The 23,488-nt window shown below is 46.4% G+C and overlaps 1 long non-coding RNA gene across 1 annotated transcript in view; it reads right to left on the bottom strand.

Annotated features, from left to right (window-relative positions):
- Window positions 1-23,488, bottom strand: part of LOC138452602 (uncharacterized) — a 257,833-nt gene that overhangs the window by 207,542 nt on the left and 26,803 nt on the right. Inside the window, exon 2 of the long non-coding RNA XR_011260253.1 lies at window positions 15,597-15,699. This is a non-coding gene — a long non-coding RNA (uncharacterized lncRNA). The remainder of the gene's footprint in view (window positions 1-15,596; window positions 15,700-23,488) is intronic.

The raw sequence follows: 23,488 nt of genomic DNA, 5'->3' as shown, positions 1-23,488 counted from the left end.
TAGAAAAGGTTTGTCAGACTGTCTAGCTCTGGGGCCTTGTTGGCTTTCAGGGGCTTGATAGCATAGATAATCTCTTCAGTGGTTATGGCACAGTCTAGCTCTGGCCTTTGCTGTGGCACGATATGCCTCAGTTGCACCACTGCTACAGTCCATAGAGGCATTTTTCATCTTAAACATTTCCTAAAAAGACCAGAAGTCCTCAGCAATACTGTCTGCCTCATGTGTATATTCTCCTTCTGAGACTTTTATCGCTGTGATATGCCCCTTGAGCCTTTTGGCCTTCAGTGCACTCGCCAGGAGTTTATTATGCTTGTTGGAACTCTTGTAAAATGCCATTTTCAGGTTTAACAGCAACCTTACTCCCATGTTGACCTCCATTATATTGAGCTGACCTCTCAGGATTATACGTTTTCCTGCGAGCTCGTACCAAACCACTCTCCCTGTATTTTTTTCCACTACCAAGATCTCATTCTTTAGCCATTCTTTCTCATCTTTCTTTAAATTATCCAACTGGGTGCCCATGGCCAAGAATTTGCCTCTGAGGACTACCTTAAGGGCGTCCCAGTTGTTGTTTTGGGATGTGTCTTCTGGGGAATTATAAGCAAAGCACTCAGTGATCTCCTTCTCTATTTCCTGTCTGGCAATATCATCCCCCAGCAGATGCTGCGGCACTGACCACACATGCTCAGGAGCCTTAACCTGCCTTAACCTGCGGAAGGTCGAGTCTGAGCATCACCGGGGCATGTTCAGACATTGTGATGCGCCCAATTGCCAAATCCCCTACACACCCCTGGCCAGCAGACATGGCCTATCGATGTATACGTTCTGTGGAGAGAAGTATGAAAAGTCCTGTTCCTCACCATGAATATCCTGCCACACGTCTATGACTCGCAACCGCTCATGTTTGCGCTTCAGCTTCGCCTCAGGCCTGGATTCTCCGAGCTTGCAAGCCCTCCGAATGATCAAGGTGCGTGTTAAACATATTCAAAACCCTCTATGATAAGGTCCCTTTTTGCAAACTGGGCAATTTGCCAGGTGAGGCTGAGCATGAATCTCACTTGATCAGTGTTCAGGGCATATATTGATGCTAACATCAGGGAGCGCTGACCCAATCTACAGTTCAACAATCCCCAGGGTCCATAGAGGATATCCCCACTTCTAGTGTCAGCCCACTTTTATAGAGAATCGCTACCCCTGCCTTCTTTGCCTCAGGCGAAGCAAAGCCCTTGTTGCGCAGGTGCCTCTAGTTTGCTTGCAAGAGTTGCGTCTTTATATCTGTCTCTTAAGTTGCTGAGGAGATGAAAGAGACAGACTCTTTTAACTAGGCAATTAAATCCCCTAACGTTCAAAGTGATAACCTGCACCATTTATGCGTGATCAAGAAGTGCCCAAAACTCTTGCCTGGGGCGATGTGGGTGGCCCCAGCCTCGGAAAGAATGCCAATACCATGACCTTTGGTAGATCGACTCCCAACCCCCCTTCCCCACCCCAACTATATTGAACAACCATATTCATGGGATTCTGAGTCTCCTCTCCATCCATGGACTCCACTACCTGGACCTCCACCCACCGGAAAGCCCAACTGGCCCCAGAGTCGGACCACCATACTATGCAGAGTTCTCACTTCTCCTTATTCACCTACCCAGCATCCTACATGTGCGCACAAATCCATTTATTACCCGCTCATTGACTCCCTTCAGAGATGTAACTCTAGAGCAGGCCTAAGGTCCTTGACACTCCCAATCTCGCTGTTGCCTCGTTCAGGTCGAGTCTCTAGCCTTCCTGGGTCTTGGGCCTTTCTTCTACCAGGAGGGTCCCTCTGATGCAACAACCCCACCCGGCCCACGTCACAATGCTGTACTGGGACTTCTAATCCAAGACTTGAAGATCCCTCCTCCACAGATCTGGCTGTGTGATGTTGACCCTGCCACTCAAACTGCAAGCTGAGTGGAAAAATCCAATTGTACCACGCCTTCTCCTTCAGTAATTTTTCCGTAATAGGTCTAAACAACCTCCTTTTCTTTATTGTGAAGTTTGACAATTTCTGAAAAAGCTGGATTATGGAGCCTCTAAACTTGATAGGGCCTCTTGCTCGAGCCACGCATAACACCTTTTCCTTCAGGAGATAGGAATGCGGCTTGAAAACAATGTCCCTTGGTTTGATCTGGGGTTGGTTATTTGTGGGAGGCCCACTCTGTCTATTGCAAACGATGCAGGGGCGTCCTCTGGGCACAGCACAGTGAACATTTCTTGGAGCATTGCTTCCACCCCCTCACACTCTGCTCTCTCGTGAAGATATTTTAGCCAAATGTTTTCTCTCCTTGACCTGTTTTCAAGGTCTTCACATTTATTATCCAGCTGTGTGACCAGTTGTCTAAGACTGTCTACCTCAGTGGTGTTCTGAGGAACTTGCGTTGCCATTACAGTCAGTGATTGCTCTTTTTCATCCACCCTGTCTCCCAGGGAGTCAATCTTTCTGAAGATCTTGCACGCTCTTCCCGACTCCCTCTTTCAACTCTCCCATCTGTCTGGTTAGATTATTTTGTAACTTCTGGAGACATGCCACCAGGTCTTCCTTGGTGAAGGACACTGAAGTGTCCACCGTATGAGAGTCACCATGGGTGTCAGGCGGTGCCACCATGTTTCTGGAGTCATGGGCCACAGACCCCTTGACAAAATGGCCAATGCTGCCCTTTTGTGGTTTATGCACATTTTTGGCTGACTTTCTCATCAGTGGCACTGTGCAAGATTCACAACTCACCCCCAGATGAGCTTGTCTCACTGGCACTGCCCCACACCGTTATCCCCAGGCAGCTCGTCACGTAGTCCTTCACCACCGTCCCCGGGGCCGACAGCTACGAATATGCTGGTCACTGGGTTAGCATGGCAGTTCATTTCAGCAGAGCCATGTACCCTTGTGCCTTTTATGGATTCCGACTTAAATTGCAATCAGCAAATCCCTGGTAAGCCACGCCTTATACCAGGCATTCAACACTGAAGGCAGGTAGGTACTGCTGCAGAATGGAGATGGCCAGCATGCTGGACAGTTGCAGGGTACACAGCAGGGGCAGAACATGATGTATTGCACTCCCACTTATCCCCAGGCACTCACCACCTTGGAGCCTTGAATTGGCCTCTCAGCCCTGGCACAGCTCTTCTCCATTCACGCCTCTCCTCATCAGATGAGCCGTGCTCATCTCAACACACGCCGGCTCAGGACACTAGCTCCTACGGAGCATGCTCCCCAAAAGCCCTCTCGGGACCTGCAACTGCCAGGGCAGGCATCACCACATGCTCATGGGAAAGGCCAGGGGGCGCCACCTCAGCCCCCGATCGCAGCACCTGCAGTGTGGCTGCAGCTTCACATGATAGGAGGGCCCGTGACAGGGAGGAGCACGCCTTCCGCAGCTCCACCAAACTGGGCCGCAGGAGTCGGTCTGCCACTGTCCAAGCCAGTAAACTGGAGTGCCAATGTTTACCGGGGGTCCAGAGACAGCCTTTCACTTCTCTGGGCACAATTGCATGGCGGTCCTCCGCTCAGGGGCCAAAGTCGACGGGAGCCTTCCAGCAGTGCCGCCAGCCTGTCCGCCATCTTGGCTCCTTCTCAACAACTGTTTTAATGAGTATGAGATAGGTTTCCAGTCAGGGATGGGCAAAGATTCAGTGCTGTTAGTGTTGTTGGATGACCTCAAACTTCTGATCTTGCTGGCTGAATATTGTGACGCGGTGGCTCGCCACAGAGAACCATGCTGACTCTGATGACAATGTCCAAGAGTGTTTATTTGAATTATTAGAGAATTTTCTATGGTTCTGAGGGCTTAGGGTTTTGGTGATAGGGCTGTCTCTCTCTCTCTCTGACCTTTCCCCGGGCGTCTCCCTCCTCCTTTGCCCAGGTGTCCTTAACAGGGAAGGTAGTGCTAGCCAATGGTAACACCTACCTGTCTACTCTCTTTCTAAGTCTGGTGGTGGTGTGCCTAATATGATGACTATTTGACTCCCTAGGGATCTTCTAGTTTTCCCTCTCCTGGCCCCGCTTAGTAATCTGAGGGAGTTATGAATAGTGCCTACTTTCGACCAGCATCACACTCACTTCCATCACACCCTTCCAAACCTGTCCCTTTCTATATTGGTCTCATGAGCTCTTCCCGGTCTACAACTTCACTGTTCCTCTAACTCTCTCACTCCGCCTTTCCACCTCCACCCTTCAATCTTCTTTTTTTTACTCGTGGTCTTACTAACACTGATTTCTCCAACTACCCCTATGTCTCTGTTAACTTCTCCTCCTTTCTTCCTCTCTGACAATACCTAATTCTATTTTTCCACTCACTGTCACTCTACCTAGTCCTCATCTACTACTACACCAATCCCACCTTACTACTATCTTCCTCTCTCAGAATTCCCAGGGTTATCGTGCCATGCTCACCACTCTCGCTGGTCCCGGGTCTGACCCCTAAATGCACTCAGGGATATGATGCTCTGCACACCCTCCCGTTTCCCACTACCACTCTACAACTTATCTCCTTCACTCGTTACACTTACTACCTGTTTCCTCACCTCCAGTTACCCCCCACCACTTTTACCACTACTCCACTTCACCACTGCTCGTACTCTACTTCTAACAGTCACACTCTCCCTCTCTCACACAAACACTTCACAGACCCCCTCCTTGACAATAACCTCTGCACTCCTTTATCTCTCGCCTCTGCTTCTCTCTTGGAAGTCCGCCAACACCTCCTATCCTTACCCAACTAACCCATGCTTGCACAATCACACACACCTCCTTAAATACCCCAAACCTCTTAGGATTGGGTATTTACCTTGTCCAATTACCTACCTGGCTCAGGGTTTGTGACACGGGGGAGGCAATGGGAGAGCTTCTCAGGGCTAGTAAGCCTCACCCCTTTTGCTGCATTTATTCTATGTAGCCTTTACTGGCTCTGCAAGATCCACAGGTCTTGTTGGGGAAGTTTCCCCTTTTTAAACAAAGTCCCTGGTGGTTTAGTGGTTTTATTTCAGGTTCTTTCTGCAGCGACCGCTGTTGTCCCAGTTGCTGCTCCCCTTGCTGCATGCTGCCAGGCCATGTCCTGGACTTGCCGGTGTTGCTGCACACATTGTACCCCGCTGCATAGCGGGTGCTGCGGCAGCACAGTTGCAGCGTCTTCTCCCCACTGGCTCCCCCTGTGGCTTGGCTCTGCTGGCATTCCATGGCACTGTAGGTGCCGTCATTGAATGTAAGGAAGGGAAGGGATAGACCCCCTGGCACACACACCAGAACTGTGCTCTAGGCGGATTCCCTCCCTCACTTGACAGGGCCAGTACGCCATCCCTGTCACAATATGTTGGAGGCTTTCAACACTATCAACTACCAAATTCTCATAGATGCACTGTAGCAGACAGACATTCATGAAACTGTTTGGACTTTGACTGAATAATTGTCAATAGATAGATTTCAGTCATTTTCCCTACCCACATTCTCAGCAGGACCCAGGCCATCAAGGAAGGGGCCCTAGGGTTTCAAATAATGTCCTGTGATTTTGTAATGTGTACCTCGTTCCTTTGAGGATATGAATGCTATAATCACACTTTGAAAAAAAAAGTTTTATAGTGTTATCACTTCTCAGTGAATCTTCTCACAACATTACAAATATAAATGCATATAAATGTATAGAACAACAGCAAGAAACCAAAACATACAAAGGGAAAGAAAATTAAGTATGTCATAAGCAGCTCCTGTTAGGCAGAATTGCAGGCAGTACACTCTGGGAACACCACACACAATTAGGACTACAAGTGTAAGCAAAAACCAACCTTTGGTATAAGTCTGTACCACACAATTTTTGGTAGCGAGCTGAGCAGCCCGGCTTATCCAAAGAGGGAATGTGAGCAGTAGTTGAAGTTACACAGAAGTATCACAATCACAGTGGTTCGAGTAGACACTTACACTCAAGGTTTCTTGGAAAAAAACAGCGGTCGCTGCAGAAAGAACCTGAAATAAAACCACTAAGCCACCAGGGACTTTGTTTAAAAAGGGGAAACTTCCCCAACAAGACCTGTGGATCTTGCAGAGCCAGTAAAGGCTACATAGAATAAATGCAGCAAAAGGGGTGAGGCTTACTAGCATTTACTTATACATTTACTTACACAATCATTTAGAAAACATTCACTAGTAGAAATCAACTTAATATGAAACACCAATACACTACAGTAACAAACTCTAAGTTGTAGGGACAGTTTGCGCTCCTCTGAAAAAGGAGCCAAATGGCACTTCAATTACTTTCAATGGGAAGAGAAAGACATAAGTTTGTACAATGGATTAGAAAACACTTCTGTTGGGCAATGCAAAGGTTTCGTGTACCCGGAGGGTGGTTTAATTCAATAGGCCAAGCCAAAGTCAAAAGTCTAGTGTTCATGGATAGGACAGATCAGTTCTGGTAACACATTGAGAAGTCTTTGTAAAAGTTCTCAGAAGTAGTCTAGACAAAAAAGAATGATATGCTGGGTCACAAGCTGATTAGGCCTATACATTGGGAAAGTTTCACAAACGTTCACCGTGAGAGTGAAGATCTCTGAACCGGGTGGCACAGTACCTTAATGTGAAGTAAAAAGATGCAGCTGAAGACGTTGGTTCCTGGCAGTTCCTTTAGATCTTGCTGTTCCTGAGCCTCAGTCATGGGGACAAGAGAGAGGACGTCGGGGGACTCCTGCACTGCACGGGATTGTCGTCGGAGCAAACTAAATGGAGTCACTTGGGTACAGTAGCCGTTACTTCAAGACACTAACTGGTTCCCTCTCCCTGGCTAAACCTAACCAGCATTGAGAATGGTATCCAGGTATCTTCTGAGCTGATTGGTCCCACCAACTCAAAGGAAGAAGCCGTCCTTGAAGGAGCTTCTCTGTCGAATGGAGTTCTGGCGATTCGGATTTGCAGCAGGGCTTCACTGGGCAAACCAACGGTCCAGTGGTTGCAGCAGCCATCCTCTTCCAGCTCGTCTTCGGTTCTTTTGTTCCAGTGGTCGACTCTGCCTTTCAGTCCTGGAGACTCGCCTTTTAAACAGTTTTCTCCCATTCATGCTAGTCTAGCTGCCACTCACCCACCAGACAGTCATTCAGCCAATCACGCCAGTGTGCATTTGGGTCTCCTAGGAGACTAAGCACAGGGAGTTTCGGGCACCTCCTCACTTCCTGCCCACCCCAGACACTCAGACCCCAAGGGCGGACTTCGGTCCTCAAGCCCACCAAAGGCTCACGAACAAAGGGACCAGACATGGTTTGGCGCGCAGAGTTAAACACCAGAAGGACCTTTGCACAAAGAAACGGTGAAAAAAGATGACCCGAGTCTGTTTTTACAGAGGGGGCTTGGGCGCCATAATGAAAAACATGGTGGCCCCGATTTTTAGCTACCGGTGTTCGCAGTCGGGAAAAATCATGGTAGTTCGTTATAAAACCACGCCCACCAGCCATTGCCATAAGAAAGTGTGTTTAGACACAGGGGATACTATGTAACTCCTCCAGGACTCCATTGTAAGATGGTGTGTGCTGAGCCTACATTTTTAGAAACGTCTAGTAAATTCAATTTCACTTTACATTCTCTGGGAAACAGTAGTTTATCTCAGAGAAGGTATTTAAACCTTTGGGAAGTCTAAAAAGACATCCCAGTGTCACTGCACTGAAGGTGTAGTGTAGCACATGAAAAGATGCCTTTGGAGATATCTTAAAACTTCAAGGTCAAAGAACACACATGTAAAACACACATCAAAATATATGAGAGTGCTAAAAAAAGGCACCCACTCTTTCCAGGTAAAAAAATTAAGTCCTCAAAATCCAGCAAAGTTGCTGGGGGTCTCTAAGGTGAAGGGAATTAGCACATTTATGAGGAATTCTCCCTAACACCTCCACATGAAATGTAGTTTTCTGCAAGAATCCTCTTCCAGATGCTTGCCGTCCTAAGAGTTGACTCATCATATTAAAAAACATGGAAAAAAAGTCTCTCTCAGGAGTTGTAGCATAAAACAATTTTTAAACATGTGTTCTAAAGTTTTGACCGTGTTACACTTAGTACAAAATCTACAGACCCTAAGCTCCCTAAGGATGTTTCTTCTAGCACCTGCTACCCCATTAGTTAAAGGAAGATTGCATCTAAGACGCATGAAGTTCATTCTGCAAATTTTGGAATATAATTTAAAGGTTTTTCCTACTGCGTAAAATCTGAATAGACCGTACATGCATTATAAGTATCTTTTGAACAAATCCAGTCAGCTCACCAACATTTCTTCATGGCTAAGCTGAGATTAAAGGTTAACACACCTGGAGTAAGATTAAGTAAATCTATCAATTCTTCACATTGATCAACCAAGATGTTTAAGGATTCACATATAAGACTAACTTTTAGACTGTGTAGTATTGTAAAAAGAGAATTGGCAGAAGGATTGAGATTCTTCCCAAATAACTGCAACCTTCTCCACTCAACTGGAGCTTTTAGAGAAATAAAACCCAGCTCATAGCATATTACAGAACCAGGGACACACCGCCTGAGAGATTTAGTGAACATTTCCACAATTTTCCTTCTGTTACTCCCCGATCTATAAGATCACACTTAAATTCAGCCCCATATAACGGACTTGGAATTATTTTAGTTTTGTATTATCTAATAATCAGAAGCATAGAATATCCACCATACTTCCACTCAATTTTTTTCAATTGGGCAGAATAGGACACAATTTCTAAATGTAGGTCTGTGTAAATATTGTAAGTATTGCTCTTAGATTTAAAATTAGTCACTAAATACGTCTAATTATCCACCGCTTCCAAGTGATTGTTATCAATGTACCAGTTAGCTATTAATTTTTCATAAGGGATTACTATTTTAGTTTTAGTATAATTCATCTCCAATTTTAAACCTTTTAGGAAAGTGACCAGAGAGCTCATTGATCGCTGAAGACTAATAGGGGTCCTATCCACCAAAACAATGTCATCAGCAAAAAGAACGTTTCAAATAGAAAATAAACCTAACCAAGGCAGATAGGTATTGGCCGCATCAACCATTTCCCTAAATCTACAATATACAGATTAAAGAAAGCAGGGGCCAACACTCAACCCTGTGGTAATCCACGAAAGGGGCATACTGGCTCTGTTAGAGTGCCCTCTCTACCTTCTCGGATTTATATTTGTGTATCGGTGTGCAGAGATCTCATAATATTGATGAGTGAGGGTGGACAGCCCCAAATCTATAATTTCTCCCTTCATATTTCCCGATTGACTTTATCAAAAGCCATGGTCAAATCAACAAAAACAAAATATAAAGAATTGTGTTGAGAAATTGCTTGTCTCTGTAAGCAATGCTGTATTGATTGATTGTTTATTTATTATGCACTTATACACAAGTGTTTTAAAACACAACCATTCATGGGAGTGGAAGACATAGGGAAGACAAGACAAACTATCTTACTGGGCATGGCACATTCAGATTATGCAGGTGAACAGAAAAGGAAGTGCGTGGGAGGGCAAAAGGGACCAAGTGAGCCCAGTCCCGTCAGAACATGTGTTAAGTGCAGAGAGATACCGCTCTGATGGGTCGTAACCGAGTGCAGTAGTGCTGCTGCAAGTCCAAGGCCTGGGGGCAAGTGCAGGAGACTCGCGAGGAAAGCTTAGCAGCTCTGAGGCTCTGAAGGTACACCAGGCAGCCAGTCAGCGAAACTGAGAAGATGTAGAGAAGAGAGAGCAAGAGAGCAGAAAGAGGTGGTTAGCAGGGTAGTGGGAGAGAGAAGGAGGAGGTGAAGAGGAAAGTATTGAGGAGTTTCCGTAACTTAAGGCGATCCGGCTCAAGACAGAGAGAGGCAGGGGGGTTGTTCCAGAGGGAGGCATCTACAGTGGATAAAGATCTCCCCCCAAGTCTTTGCTTGGAGAAGCGTTTCACCCGTAGAGAGTTGGAGCAAGACGAGTAGAGGGCTCGGGAAGGCGAGTATTTAGAAAGAGAGTGTTGCAGATAGAGTGGACACAGGCCCCACAAAGCCTTGTGGACAACGCAATCTTTGCAGCCACGGGGAGCCAGTGAAGGGATTTCAGTGCCACAGAGATGCAGTCCCTGGATTTGAGGCCAACGATAAGTCTTGCAGTTCAGTTCTGGATGAGTTGAAGAGGACGGAGGGTAGAAGAGGGCAGGTTGATAAAGAGCCTGCTGCAGTAGTCCAGCCTAGAGAGGACAGTGCTCTGTAGACAGTGAGCCTCGGGGGAAGGTGAGAAAAGGTAGAATATCTCTGAGAAGGTGCAGTTGGTAGTGTGACATTTTAGAGATTTCCGCTATGTGAGACGAGAAGGAGAGAGTGGAGTCAAAGATGACCCCCAGATTTTTTGGCTCGTTGGTAGATGGGGGCGCAGGGCCAAGGGCGGCCGGCAAAGAGAGAAAGAGGGAAGGCAGGAGCAGGGGTCCCAATGAGGATAATCTCTGTCTTGCTGGCATTGAGGCAGAGGTCATTTGCAGCACACCACGACTGAATTGCTGACAGTCAGGTATGAGTGAAGAAGAGGAAGAGGCCAAGGGTAGGTAGCCTGGAGAGCTGCGTGTCATCCGCATAACACTGAAAGTTGGAGGTGAAGGTGGCTATCATACAGGTCAGGGGGGTCATGTAGCCATTGAAAAACCAGCGGATAATCCATAATCCATGGATGGAGGTACCAATTTTCTTCCAAACTCTTGCTGGATCGACATTGGTTATTACTGCTGATGAGGAACAGTTTTCGAACTCCCTGAAAACTGAAAGTGAAACTATTTTGCTGGACACGTCCAAGAGAGCAATGGGCCTGTAATTGATCAGACCTGTCTATCGCCCTTCTTATATATTGTGACAATATTAGAGTATTTCCATGTTGGATTGGTTCATTGGTGCAGCGAGAATATGATTAAATAGTTTAGTTAAAACATAAGCCCAAAGATCAGGATTACCCTTTAATGTGGCATGAGATAGGCCATCAGGGCCTGAGGCTCTGGAAGGATTAGCTTTCTTGATTAACCAAATGATGGCCTCATGGGTAAAATCCAAATGCCAACGTGAGATCAGTAGACTTTCCTTTCTCTGGAACATAGATCCAGGACAACTGTACATTTTTGTGAAATGATCCTTCCAAGCTCATTGGGAAACCAAGTAGGTTTGACCTGGAGAACCATCACTACCATCCCTATCTCCCAGAAATAAATGCTCTAGCAAAACTAACCAGAACATATAGATTAGAAATCAGAAAAACCAAGAAAGCATTCTATGGGAACAGAATCTTAAACTCTTGCAACACGAGCAAGAAACTGCATAGAATCATTTCTGAATTCAATTCTCCGGGCTGCACTAACCCACCGTCCCCCACCCATCTCCCAATCCTTATCAGAACACTTCCACAATGTCGCTATCGAAAGACACTCTGACATCATCTCTAATTTGGAACACATGCCCCGGCCCCCTACCCATCCAAAGCCCGACCCCCTTCCAAACCACCTTTTGATGCATACCTTCACCTCTTTCTCTCCCATCTCACACCAGGAGTTCCTCGTGCTCCTAGCACAAGACACCCATCAGGCTCCCCTGAAGGCTGCCCGCCCACCTTCCTCGAAAACATCCTTGCCTCAACCTGGCAAAGCAGCATCACACGCTGAATCCTCAACCACTCCCTAACATAGGGAACCTTCCCAGAAGCCTTAAGAACCTCCTACATCAAACCCCTCCTCAATAAACCTACACTCGACCCACTCCTCCACCAGAACTACCTGCCCATCTCCAACACCTGCTTCATGGCCAAACGCATGGTAGCCACGGCATACATGCAGCTCAGCCTTTTCACTGAAGCCAACAACCTCCTGGATCCTGCCCAATCTGGCTTCAGACTGCTCTGAGGAATGGAGTCCTCCCTAGTGTCCGTCTTGGACAACCTAAAAAGAACAGCGGATGCAGAAGGCTGCGCTGTACTCATCCTCCTTCACCTCGCTGCTGCCTTCGATACCATCAACCACACCATCCTCCTAAACAGGCTGCAACCACTTTGAATCAAAGACACTGCCCTCTCTTGGATCTTCTCTTTCATCTCTAATTGCTCACAAATCATGCTCCTCCACTTGTTCACCTCCACCTCACAACCAGTAACAAAAGGGGTCCCAAAAGGAGCATCCATATCTCTTAGTGGAGTAACTTTGCTGAAAATGTTGGGGGGGACATCATGACAACTGAAAAAAAGGGGCGGGTGGAGTGGGCAGACCTTTGCACTGAGGGATAAGACTAAAGTACTACACGACAAGAGTCCATTGCCGACACGCTCTGTTATAGCTTTCATAAGGCTGATGGGTATCTTTAAAATTAAATTCTAAAGACACGCCAGTCTTCTGAAACTTATAACACCAAAGTTGGTCCTTAGAATTCACTGCATTGACAACAGTAAAAAAGCCTGCTCCCCCTCTACCTAAAGAGGGCCTACAAACGGGCGGAAGGGAGCTGGTGTTTGATTATTGCCACCAGGGCACTGACTCAAACAAGCATATAGACATAATATAAAATGGATGCCTGCAAGAACAGCGCATTAGGTTGCTTATTCTGATTTCATTAATTACTTGCAACATCTTTTATTTGATTTTTTTAGATGTAGCGACAGTTTACACAAATAGAGTGCATGCCTGATTATTTGCATTTTATTTTATGTACAGAGCAACAAACGCAAGTGTTTAACAAGTAAAAGAAACTGTTCAATTCAATTGGAAATAAATTAAACAACCAAATGAGCAAGCAAGCAAATGTGTTTTGAGACGAGAAGGGAAGTGTGGAAAAGAGGAGCGAGAATGAAGGAGAGTAGTGCATTCCAATGTTTAAGGGCCAGTAAGGAAGAGGAGCAAAAGAAAGACATGGAGGAATCGTAAAGAGAGAAAACAGAAGCTTACCCAAGACTGAACCCTGGTTGAAGATGCCATTTTCAGAAATAGTCAGTGTCCAAATGTAGCTTTTGACGGCGTTCATTTCCCTGAATGAATTGCTGTATAATCTTGTCTAAAGACACCTGATCTAGGCAACTTTGATGCACATGGCAAACAGCAACACTGTTCAAATGAGTCTGTGTCATTGTGGAGCGCAGCCATGTTTTTAGGTGACGAAGAGCACTGAAACTCCTCTCCGCTTCACATCTGCTTACAGGGATACCATCAGCAGCCTAAGAAATCTTTCCAGCTCACCAAAATGTCTCCTAACATCACTCCCGAGTTGTTGGAACTGGCTCACAGCATCATTTAAGGAAGTGTATGTGTAATTGTGTGAGAACATTTCCAGTTGCACTTTCAGCAATCTAACATTGATGTCTGGATATGACTTTAAATGTTGAATGCTTTCATCGGTGAGGCCAGCACTGCACTTTGCTGCATTGAGAAGTATTTCTTCCAGTTGGGAAAATTCTTGCAATCCTGCTTGACTAAACCGGTGTTGTAGCTGAGAAAGGGCCATATCGATGATTTTGAAATACTCGATTTTGAAGAACTGTTCAGCTGTCTTAGCAGTGTATTGTTCTCCATCACCAGCTAAACGTACTGGTAATCTTCTAGGTCGTGGAGGGGCGATTGGTTCTAAATCCAGTTTTTGAACTACTGCCCCTGCTTGCTGAAAAAACACGAGAAGAAGTGACTCATCTCTGAGCCTCGTTAGGTTTTCTTGCATGAGATGAACTTTTTTCAGCATGCCTGATAAGGTGCAATTGCGCTCTTGTAAGCTTTTATTTAGAAATTGTGAGTGGTTCCATTAATGATTGTATTAGTGTCAAACTAAGAATAGTATTTCCTTTCAGAAAGTGCTCCAGGAGACCACTTGCCCTTGCAGCTGCTTCTCCAGTACTTTCCTCCATTCCTTGTAGGCTTTGTATGACTAGTTCATACTGTCCTAGGACAGCTTCAATTGCAGATTGTCGGACTGTCCACCTGGTAGGCAAAGAGGTTGCAGTTTTTTTATGTTGTTGACTGCTACATTTTCCGTGTGGGCAATAGCTGAAAACATTGTTCTGAACTTCAGGGATTCACCAAATAACTTCCCTAGCTCATTTACCCAATTTAGGGCATTTCGTAGCAAGGGGCTCGCGTCACAGCTTTCTTTCACTACTAGGTTCACACAATGTGCACCACAGTGTACAAATAAGGCTAGTGGCTGTTTCTTTTTAATGAAAGCTTGGGCTCCGCGATATGCCCCAGACATGTTAGCAGCGCCATCAAATGCCATACCTCGGAGGAGAGCAACAGGAAGAGGAAGACGAACAAGCACATCAAAAATTAGGTTGGCAATAGAATCCCCCGTCGTATCCTTGGGCTCATAGAAGCCAAGAAACTCTTCATGAGGATTCATGTCGGAGTCCACATAACGAAGACATATGCTTTCTTGTTCCTTTCCTGAGCAGTCCTGAGTTCCATCAACAATAATAGAATAATACATTGAGTTGCAGTTAATGTCGGCTATGATGGAAGGGATTATTTCATGACTCATTGAACAGATGATTTCATTCTGTATTGCTGGACTGGTGTAGTCTTGCTTCCGCTGTAGCCACATTTTGAACATTTCATTCCCTTCACAGCCGCTGAACATTTTTAGTAACTCATTGTAATTTCCCTCATCCAGTTGATGACCCCTCAGTGGCAGTCCCTGTCTGACCAGATAGCGCAAAGCGATGACAAGCTTATATAAGCATTTCCTTGAAAGTTCTTGTGACTTCCTTGACTGATCTTGCAGAGTAGAATCAATGCTTTGTCCTTGTAGGGCATGTACCATTTTCCAAGATGCATGCTGGTGAGTTTCAGATGACTGGTGAGCTGCAAACTTTTCACGTGCCTTCTTCCAGTTGGAAAATCCTACTGAAGAAAATGTTGGCTCACGTCTCTTTGACAAGGCAAGCAAACCCATTTTTTCACTTTTTGTACAAGTGAAACACAGCACTGCCTTCAAATCAGGGCTAAAATGCAGCCACTCAAATTCTTTGTACCAGGCACTTTGAAATTGCATGCTTCTTTGACCACAGATTTGTGGAGGTATCTCCTCAGTAGGTGGTTGAAAGGGCTCTTGCAAAGTAAGGATTGATGTCTGGGTTACATGGTCACCTGGAGACTGACACAGTGTGCTATTTGGTGTGAAAGAACTTGTAGCGATGTCATCACCAGCACAGTTTATTGGTTGTGACTGTGATTCAAATTGGGCTTCTGATTCATGCTCATCGTTACACTCAGTATGCATTTCTTCTTCATGAGGAGCACTAATTGAAGGCGTTTTTGTACGATCTGCAGGGTTAACGCCCGGTCTTTTGAAAAAGGCTTCAATGGTAGGCTGGCCTTCCCTTTGGAGCTCCATCTGCACACTTTCTGGTTTGGATGGATGCAGTGAATTGCTCTGAAATGTAGATCTGTAACATAATTTGTATCGCTAACTAGTCAAATACACTGTTCTATCAAAAACAGACACGCTCAGCAAGTACATTTTAGGATTATAAATCAGTACACTGTGAGTAGAGGTCTGGGCATCTGCAAGCCAAGAATACACTAGAGGATACACAGAGCAGGTTATGGCTCAGGGCTGTTCTTATCTCACTTAGCTCAGCTTCTGCCTTACCTGTGTCTCCTCTCCCTGCCCTGATCTCTAAGAAGGATGTCCTTGAAAGTGCACAAAGTGGTGCCGGAAGGACTGCTGCAAGCACTTGTTCTGTCCTCCTCACCTAAAGAATATTAAGAAAATAGATGTATGAGCTACTTTAGTGCATGTGATCCAACTGTAGTTCAATACAAATCTTCTTTCCGGAGTTGCAGATGGCAGGGGGTTCAAGGGCTCTTTTGCTTATTGTTTCTGAAGAATTGTTTCTGAAGAATTTTAGAGGAGGGAGGACTATGTCTCAGTCTGGGCATTCCCAACCCAATACAGAAACATCTATAGGGAATAATATCTACATACAAGGCAGGATTGTAACCAAGACAGCACTGTAACCAAGCTGAGAATTTTCCTGCCCTTTCTGCGCCTTGATACCCTCGGGTCTGGCGCGCGCTATAAATAATAAAACAAACAAACAGGACACTGCACAAGAGAGACCCAATAAACAATGCACAGAAAGGCTACACAAAAAGGATTGTAGCTTTTTCAAACTTTAGCCTAACCAGTAATAAGCTGATGAAGCGTTTTACACAAAACTGGCTTCTAATGCATGGTAAAGGGTCCACAGTTCCTCAGCTGCTACCTCCTCACCCTCAGGGGTTATTTCGGCAAAAAAGAGCAGGACCATGCTTTATCTAACAGAGCTGGCATTAGCATCTCTTATTAGTGCTGGCCTGCAGCTAGCGAAAATCATGGTGCTGCAGTGTAGAAAGGGTGTTTGGCCTAGTGGATTTACAATTTGAGGCAACTTCTTTGCTTTATGTGTTTAAGTCTGGGCACAGTATGGCATGCACGTCAGAATCATATGCACAAAACATTCCAGTGTGCTCTTGTATGGACATTGGGCACATCAGACAAAAACAGGTATATGTACTGTTATATAAGGAGCACCACATAGGCGCCATTAACCAGTGGGGTGGTGACTTGTGCAGCGCACAAATCATTGCTGCACACATATCACTGCACTGATTTGCCATGGATTACTGTCTGCACAGTGAAAGACAATGAACTCTACTTTCCTAATCAAGGTGCCAAGTGACATTGATTTGCCATCTGGTGGCGCTAGGCAGCGGCTGGCTTGTTTAGACAAAAGACCTTTGATGCATTTAGTCCATGTGCCAAAGCAGCCACTAGAATACTTAAGTAAGAAAATTAGAGTTAAAGGACAGCAAGACAATTTGCTCTAATGAAATAGTCATTTCTGCAATGTCAGTCCCATTCAAGTTGGAACTCTTTAAGATCCAATGACCCACTCTCAGTTCCAACAAGGCAAACAAGCTGTGGTTTTTCAATTATTCTTTACAAACCCACTACTTGCAAGACTCATACAGATTCAAAAATGTTCTTATGGTCGGACAAAGGTCGCAAAAAGGTGCGAGTACCGGGGCATCTAATAGCAGTGCCTGGCAAATGCCTCAAACATATACACAAGCCAAAACATGGCAACTCAGTAAAAGTACTGTTAAAATGGAAAGTGCTGCGGGCTCATCACAGCGTGTGATTTACTGCTATGGTTGTGAAATGACTGCACCGTTTATTGCAGAGGATGGCATTACTAGGGTAATGGAGGCAGAACGTTATGACATACGCGGAAGGGCCGCAGGGGAAAGGGACTGTTCCCCAACGTTGTGCTGTATGCAGAAGGCCTGAAAGTAAAACAACTGTTTCTTCCATATTAAAATGATGACAGGAATCTATGCAATCACCGGCAGAAAGACAATGGGAAATACCAGTTATAAAAACACTGCCTCTCCCCCAGCCCGCCTGCCTCTTATGTGTTTGTTTTGGTGTGCCACCCCAGTGACATCATCAGGCCACCCCTATGAAAAATGTCTGGTGGCGCCACTGTAAGACGGAGAAATCATGTTACATGCAAACGCGAAACTGCATCCATCCTATCTGACCTCATCCATAAAATACCAAGGAATCAACCAGACGTACTGTGTGTGGGGCCAATTACCTCTCGTTTATTCACAACTCTGAATTGAGATTTCTTTAAAAGGAGGCATCTACAAATATTCACTGTCCACACACGTGAAGAGTGATGGCCAAATGGTGCAAGGGACAACAAAAAGACAAATCGGGTAAAGCAATTGCAGGCACACATATGGGCACAACACACGCTGATCAATAATTGCTGGCACTGGCAGCCAGGCGCTGGAAGTGCCTTGTGCCTCTCTTTTCATGAGAACTTGAGGAGCTACGTTTTTGAGGGTAAGCAACCACTATGCCCATGGGAGTTCACCACGGGACTAATCTGGGCTGGCGGATATTCAAGCAGGGACCAACAGCACACGTTCGTTACACTTGAAAATAGGATGCAATATGCACACATGGTGGCTCTGCATTTTGCGCCATGTGTGCAATGTGCATCCCTTTTGTGGTTTAGCAATCTTAGGCCAGCGCTGGCCTTCTCCCTGGTGTGTGCGCAGTGCGCTGCAGCACTGGCCTGGAGCCAGGCCTCAGAGCTGTAACAAGCCCCATCCCCCTCGGGAGAGAGACAGGCCGGAGGACAGCCGCTTGCACGGACGTGGGGGGCGTGCAGCTCCGGAGCCGCGGGCGCACACAGATGCGACCTCATCAGAGCCTCATCATGCTGGACTGGCCTGTAGGGGATGGGGAACTGTCTGTCCCGCGACAGGCAGGGACAACTCGAAAACTAGCTGGGCTGGGGCCACGTCATGCCAGGCTCAGACGCAGGTTCGGTTCCATTCTGAGGACTACTTAACGCGTTTCTGGCAACATGAAGGAGAACAAAATGTATGTGCACCCCTCATTAAAGGGAGTTCATTAGATTCTCACTAATTCACTCCTGCGCTGCAAGATGCGGAAACTTTCGATGTCCGTAGACTTGCGAATCAGAGAGATGCGGGAACATCAATGATGTATTTAGGTATATACCCGCTGATAACCTGCACGTTTAGCAGCCGCAGCAAGCGGTAGTTCCTCTGCTCTGCCCTGCGCAGTTTCCAGGGCACCGCAGCCCCGCCGGCGGAGCCTGAACAGATGCCAATGCAGAGGCAAATGCCCTGCTTGTATGCCATGGTTCCAACACCTCGCCATAAGTCATCTGTATACTTTACAGAGGTTCACACGCACAAGATGCCACCCGTAAACTTCACAATGGTTGTAACGCACATTACTGCACCGGTGTTGTATGCTATCCTGCCTCCCATGGTAGATTGTGGGAGGCAGTGTTCGGCAATCTTCGGAGTCACGCCCACTTGATGGCTACAGCCATACATGCAGCCCGAAATGAAAAGCTAATGTTATAGCCCGCCTACAGCCCGCCCTCCAACATCTCTGTTCAGGGATTGGCCAGAGCTACCAGGTGGGCGTTGTTTCAGGGCCTTCACTCTGTCATGGGAAGCCGAATATCATACAGTATGGTATAATATACGGCTTCCCATGTTGTTTTTTTTTTTAATACTGTGCAAAGTCTGGGAGCCTAGCATTCGCTCAGTTGTACATTTGCGCACATGTTATTATTTTAAATGGTATAATAATAAGAAAGGTTGTACTGTTACAGTAGATGGGGCACTTAAACATGTTTTATGGCATAATTAACCTTTCTATATTTTATTCCAACATCACACTACAGCCAAAATAAGAAAGGTTGTACTGTGACAGCAGATAGGGCGCACATGTTATTATTTTAAATGGTATAATAATAAGAAAGTTTGTACTGTTACAGTAGATGGGGCGCTTAAACATTTTTTATGGCATAATTAACCTTTCTATATTTGATTCCAACATCAAAGCACGAGGAATCACTGCAGGAGTCTCTCTTAAGGATAAAGGGGGAGGTTGGGCTCAGTCACACAACTCTGTCATAATGCAGGGGGGTGCATGGTAGGGTCTCCCTTCAGCATGTTTTATTGGGAAGGGAAGTCAACAGTATTTTACGTAATTGGTGTTAAGCTCCCTGTTCACCCGTGGCTTGGTAAACTGTGCACATTATCACACTCTGCTGCAAGTGACTGGTATGGGCTGCGCTATGTCATGGCTACAACACCACTGGGTTAATGAGGCTCAAGCCCCCTACCTAAAGTTTGGGCTGTTTGTATGGGGATGAAATGCAGACTGGTGAGAGTCTGTGTAATTCCTTTCCTTTTGTCCTCAGCAGCGCTGTTCTTCAGCGTGCATTCAGCCATCACACACTACAATGGGGCATTTCCAACCGAAAGATCCCCTTCCCCTTACAGCTACAACTATCAATTCTGTGTCTGCTTCCAAGACAGATCTATCTGATTACTGTGCCCCAATTACTACGACCCCCAAAATGTTGACTTTTTTATTTCAACCCCATTTTCACCTCATATATATGCTGGGAGAGACACGATCAGCCCCCCTACATGTATTATGGTAATTTGCATCCCGTCTCCCTGGGGTTAACTCACAATGACACAAGTCGTCATCCTGTTTAACGTTTAATCTGGTCCCTACCAATGTATCGGCACCACCTACCTCCTCCCTTGACACCCCCATACCTTTTCATTGTTGGGGTGCATTATATCATGGCCTGAACGCAACTATGGTAATTCACAAAACCTGTAACACACATCCTGTTTTATGTTTACTCTGGTCCCAAATGATGTAGAGGCACCACCTAGCCCTTCCCTGGATACCTCCATACCCTTTGATTGTGGGGGTGCAAGATATCATGGCCTGAATGCACTTATGGTCATTTTGCATCCCCTGCCTCCCTGGGGTTAGCTCACACTAACAAAAGTGATCATCCTGTTTTATGTTTAATCTGGTCCCAAACGAAGTAGAGGCACCATCTAACATCGCCCTGGACACCCCCATACCTTTTGATTGTGGGGGGTGCAAGATATCATGGCCTGAGTACACCTATGGTAGTTCGCATCCCCTACCTCCCTGGGGTTAACTCACACTGACGCAAGTGGTCATCCTGTTTTATGTTTAATCTGGTCCCAACCAATGTAGAGGTGTCCCCTAACCCCTCCCGGAACACCCCCATACCTTTCGATTGTGGGGGGTGCAAGATATCCTGGCCTGAATGCACCTATGGTAGGTTGCATCCCCTACCTCCCTGGGGTTAACTCACACTGACGCAAGTGGTCATCCTGTTTTATGTTTAATCTGGTCCCAACCAATGTAGATGCACCATCTAACCCCTCCCTGGAGACCACCATGCCTTTTGATTGTGGGGGGTGCGAGATATCATGGCCTGAATGCACCTATGGTAATTTGCATCCCCTATTTCTCTTGGGGCTATTCACACTAGCGCAAGTGGTCATCCTGTTTTATGTTTAATCTGGTCCCAACAAATGTAGGGGCACCATCTACCCCCTCCCGGAACACCCCCATACCTTTTGATTGTGGGGGGTGCAAGATATCATGGCCTGAATGCACCTATGGTAATTTGCATCCCCTATTTCTCTTGGGGTAATTCACACTAGCGCAAGTGGTCATCCTGTTTTATGTTTACTCTGGTCCTAACCAATATAGAGGCATCCCCCTAGCCCCTCCCGGAACACCCCCATACCTTTTGATTGTGGGGGGTGCAAGATATAATGGCCTGAATGCACCTATGGTAATTTGCATCCCCTATTTCTCTTGGGGCTATTCACACTAGTGCAAGTGGTCATCCTGGTTTATGTTTACTCTGGTCCTAACCAATGTAGAGGCATCCTCTAACCCCTCCCGGAACACCCCCATACCTTTCGATTGTGGGGGGTGCAAGATATCATGGCCTGAATACACCTATGGTAGTTCGCATCCCCTACCTCCCTGGGGTTAACTCACACTAGTGCACGTGGTCATCCTGCTGTATGTTTAATCTGGTCCTAACCAATATAGAGGCGTCCCCTAGCCCCTCCCTGGAGACCCCTATGCCTTTTGATTGTGGGGGGTGCAAGATATCATGGCCTGAATGCACCTATGGTAATTTGCATCCCCTATTTCTCTTGGGGCTATTGACACTAGCGCAAGTGGTCATCCTGGTTTATGTTTACTCTGGTCCTAACCAATGTAGAGGTGTCCCCTAACCCCTCCCGGAACACCCCCATACCTTTCGATTGTGGGGGGTGCAAGATATCATGGCCTGAATGCACCTATGGTAGGTTGCATCCCCTACCTCCCTGGGGTTAACTCACACTGACGCAAGTGGTCATCCTGTTTTATGTTTAATCTGGTCCCAACCAATGTAGATGCACCATCTAACCCCTCCCTGGAGACCACCATGCCTTTTGATTGTGGGGGGTGCAAGATATCATGGCCTGAATGCACCTATGGTAATTTGCATCCCCTATTTCTCTTGGGGCTATTCACACTAGCGCAAGTGGTCATCCTGTTTTATGTTTAATCTGGTCCCAACAAATGTAGAGGCACCATCTACCCCCTCCCGGAACACCCCCATACCTTTTGATTGTGGGGGGTGCAAGATATCATGGCCTGAATGCACCTATGGTAATTTGCATCCCCTATTTCTCTTGGGGTTATTCACACTAGTGCAAGTGGTCATCCTGTTTTATGTTTAATCTGGTCCCAATCAATGTAGATGCACCATCTAACCCCTCCCTGGACACCCCCATACCTTTTGATTGTCAGGGGTGCAAGATGTCATGGCCTGAATGCACCTATGGTAGTTTGCATCCCCTACCTCACTGGGGTTAACTCACACTAGCGCACGTGGTCATCCGGCTGTATGTTTAATCTGGTCCCAATCAATGTAGAGACATCACCTAGCCCCTCCCTGGACACCCCCATACCTTTTGATTGTGGGGGGTGCAAGATGTCATGGCCTGAATGCACCTATGGTAGTTTGCATCCCCTACCTCCCTGGGGTTAACTCACACTAGCGCACGTGGTCATCCTGTTTTATGTTTAATCTGGTTCCAATCAATGTAGATGCACAGTCTAACCCCTCCCTGGACACCCCCATACCTTTTGATTGTGGGGGGTGCAAGATATCATGGCCTGAATGCACCTATGGTAATTTGCATCCCCTATTTCTCTTGGGGCTATTCACACTAGCGCAAGTGGTCATCCTGTTTTATGTTTAATCTGGTCCCAACAAATGTAGAGGCACCATCTACCCCCTCCCGGAACACCCCCATACATTTTGATTGTGGGGGGTGCAAGATATCATGGCCTGAATGCACCTATGGTAATTTGCATCCCCTATTTCTCTTGGGGCTATTCACACTAGTGCAAGTGGTCATCCTGTTTTATGTTTAATCTGGTCCCAATCAATGTAGATGCACCATCTAACCCCTCCCTGGACACCCCCATACCTTTTGATTGTGGGGGGTGCAAGATATCATGGCCTGAATGCACCTATGGTAGTTTGCATCCCCTACCTCACTGGGGTTAACTCACACTGACGCAAGTGGTCATCCTGTTTTATGTTTAATCTGGTCCCAACCAATGTAGAGGCACCATCTACCGCCTCCCGGAACACCCCCATACCTTTTGATTGTGGGGGGTGCAAGATATCATGGCCTGAATGCACATATGGTAATTTGCATCCCCTATTTCTCTTGGGGCTATTCACACTAGTGCAAGTGGTCATCCTGTTTTATGTTTAATCTGGTCCCAATCAATGTAGATGCACCATCTAACCCCTCCCTGGACACCCCCATACCTTTTGATTGTGGGGGGTGCAAGATGTCATGGCCTGAATGCACCTATGGTAGTTCGCATCCCCTACCTCCCTGGGGTTAACTCACACTAGCGCACGTGGTAATCCGGCTGTATGTTTAATCTGGTCCCAATCAATGTAGAGTCATCACCTAGCCCCTCCCTGGACACCCCCATACCTTTTGATTGTGGGGGGTGCAAGATGTCATGGCCTGAATGCACCTATGGTAGTTTGCATCCCCTACCTCCCT

Source organism: Ambystoma mexicanum, chromosome 4p, assembly GCF_040938575.1.
Source record: "Ambystoma mexicanum isolate Mex_15411 chromosome 4p, UKY_AmexF1_1, whole genome shotgun sequence".
Classification (NCBI taxonomy): Eukaryota; Metazoa; Chordata; class Amphibia; order Caudata; family Ambystomatidae; genus Ambystoma; species Ambystoma mexicanum.
The sequence above is the reverse complement of the archived record's forward strand: the minus strand, read 5'-3'. Positions and strand labels throughout refer to the sequence as shown.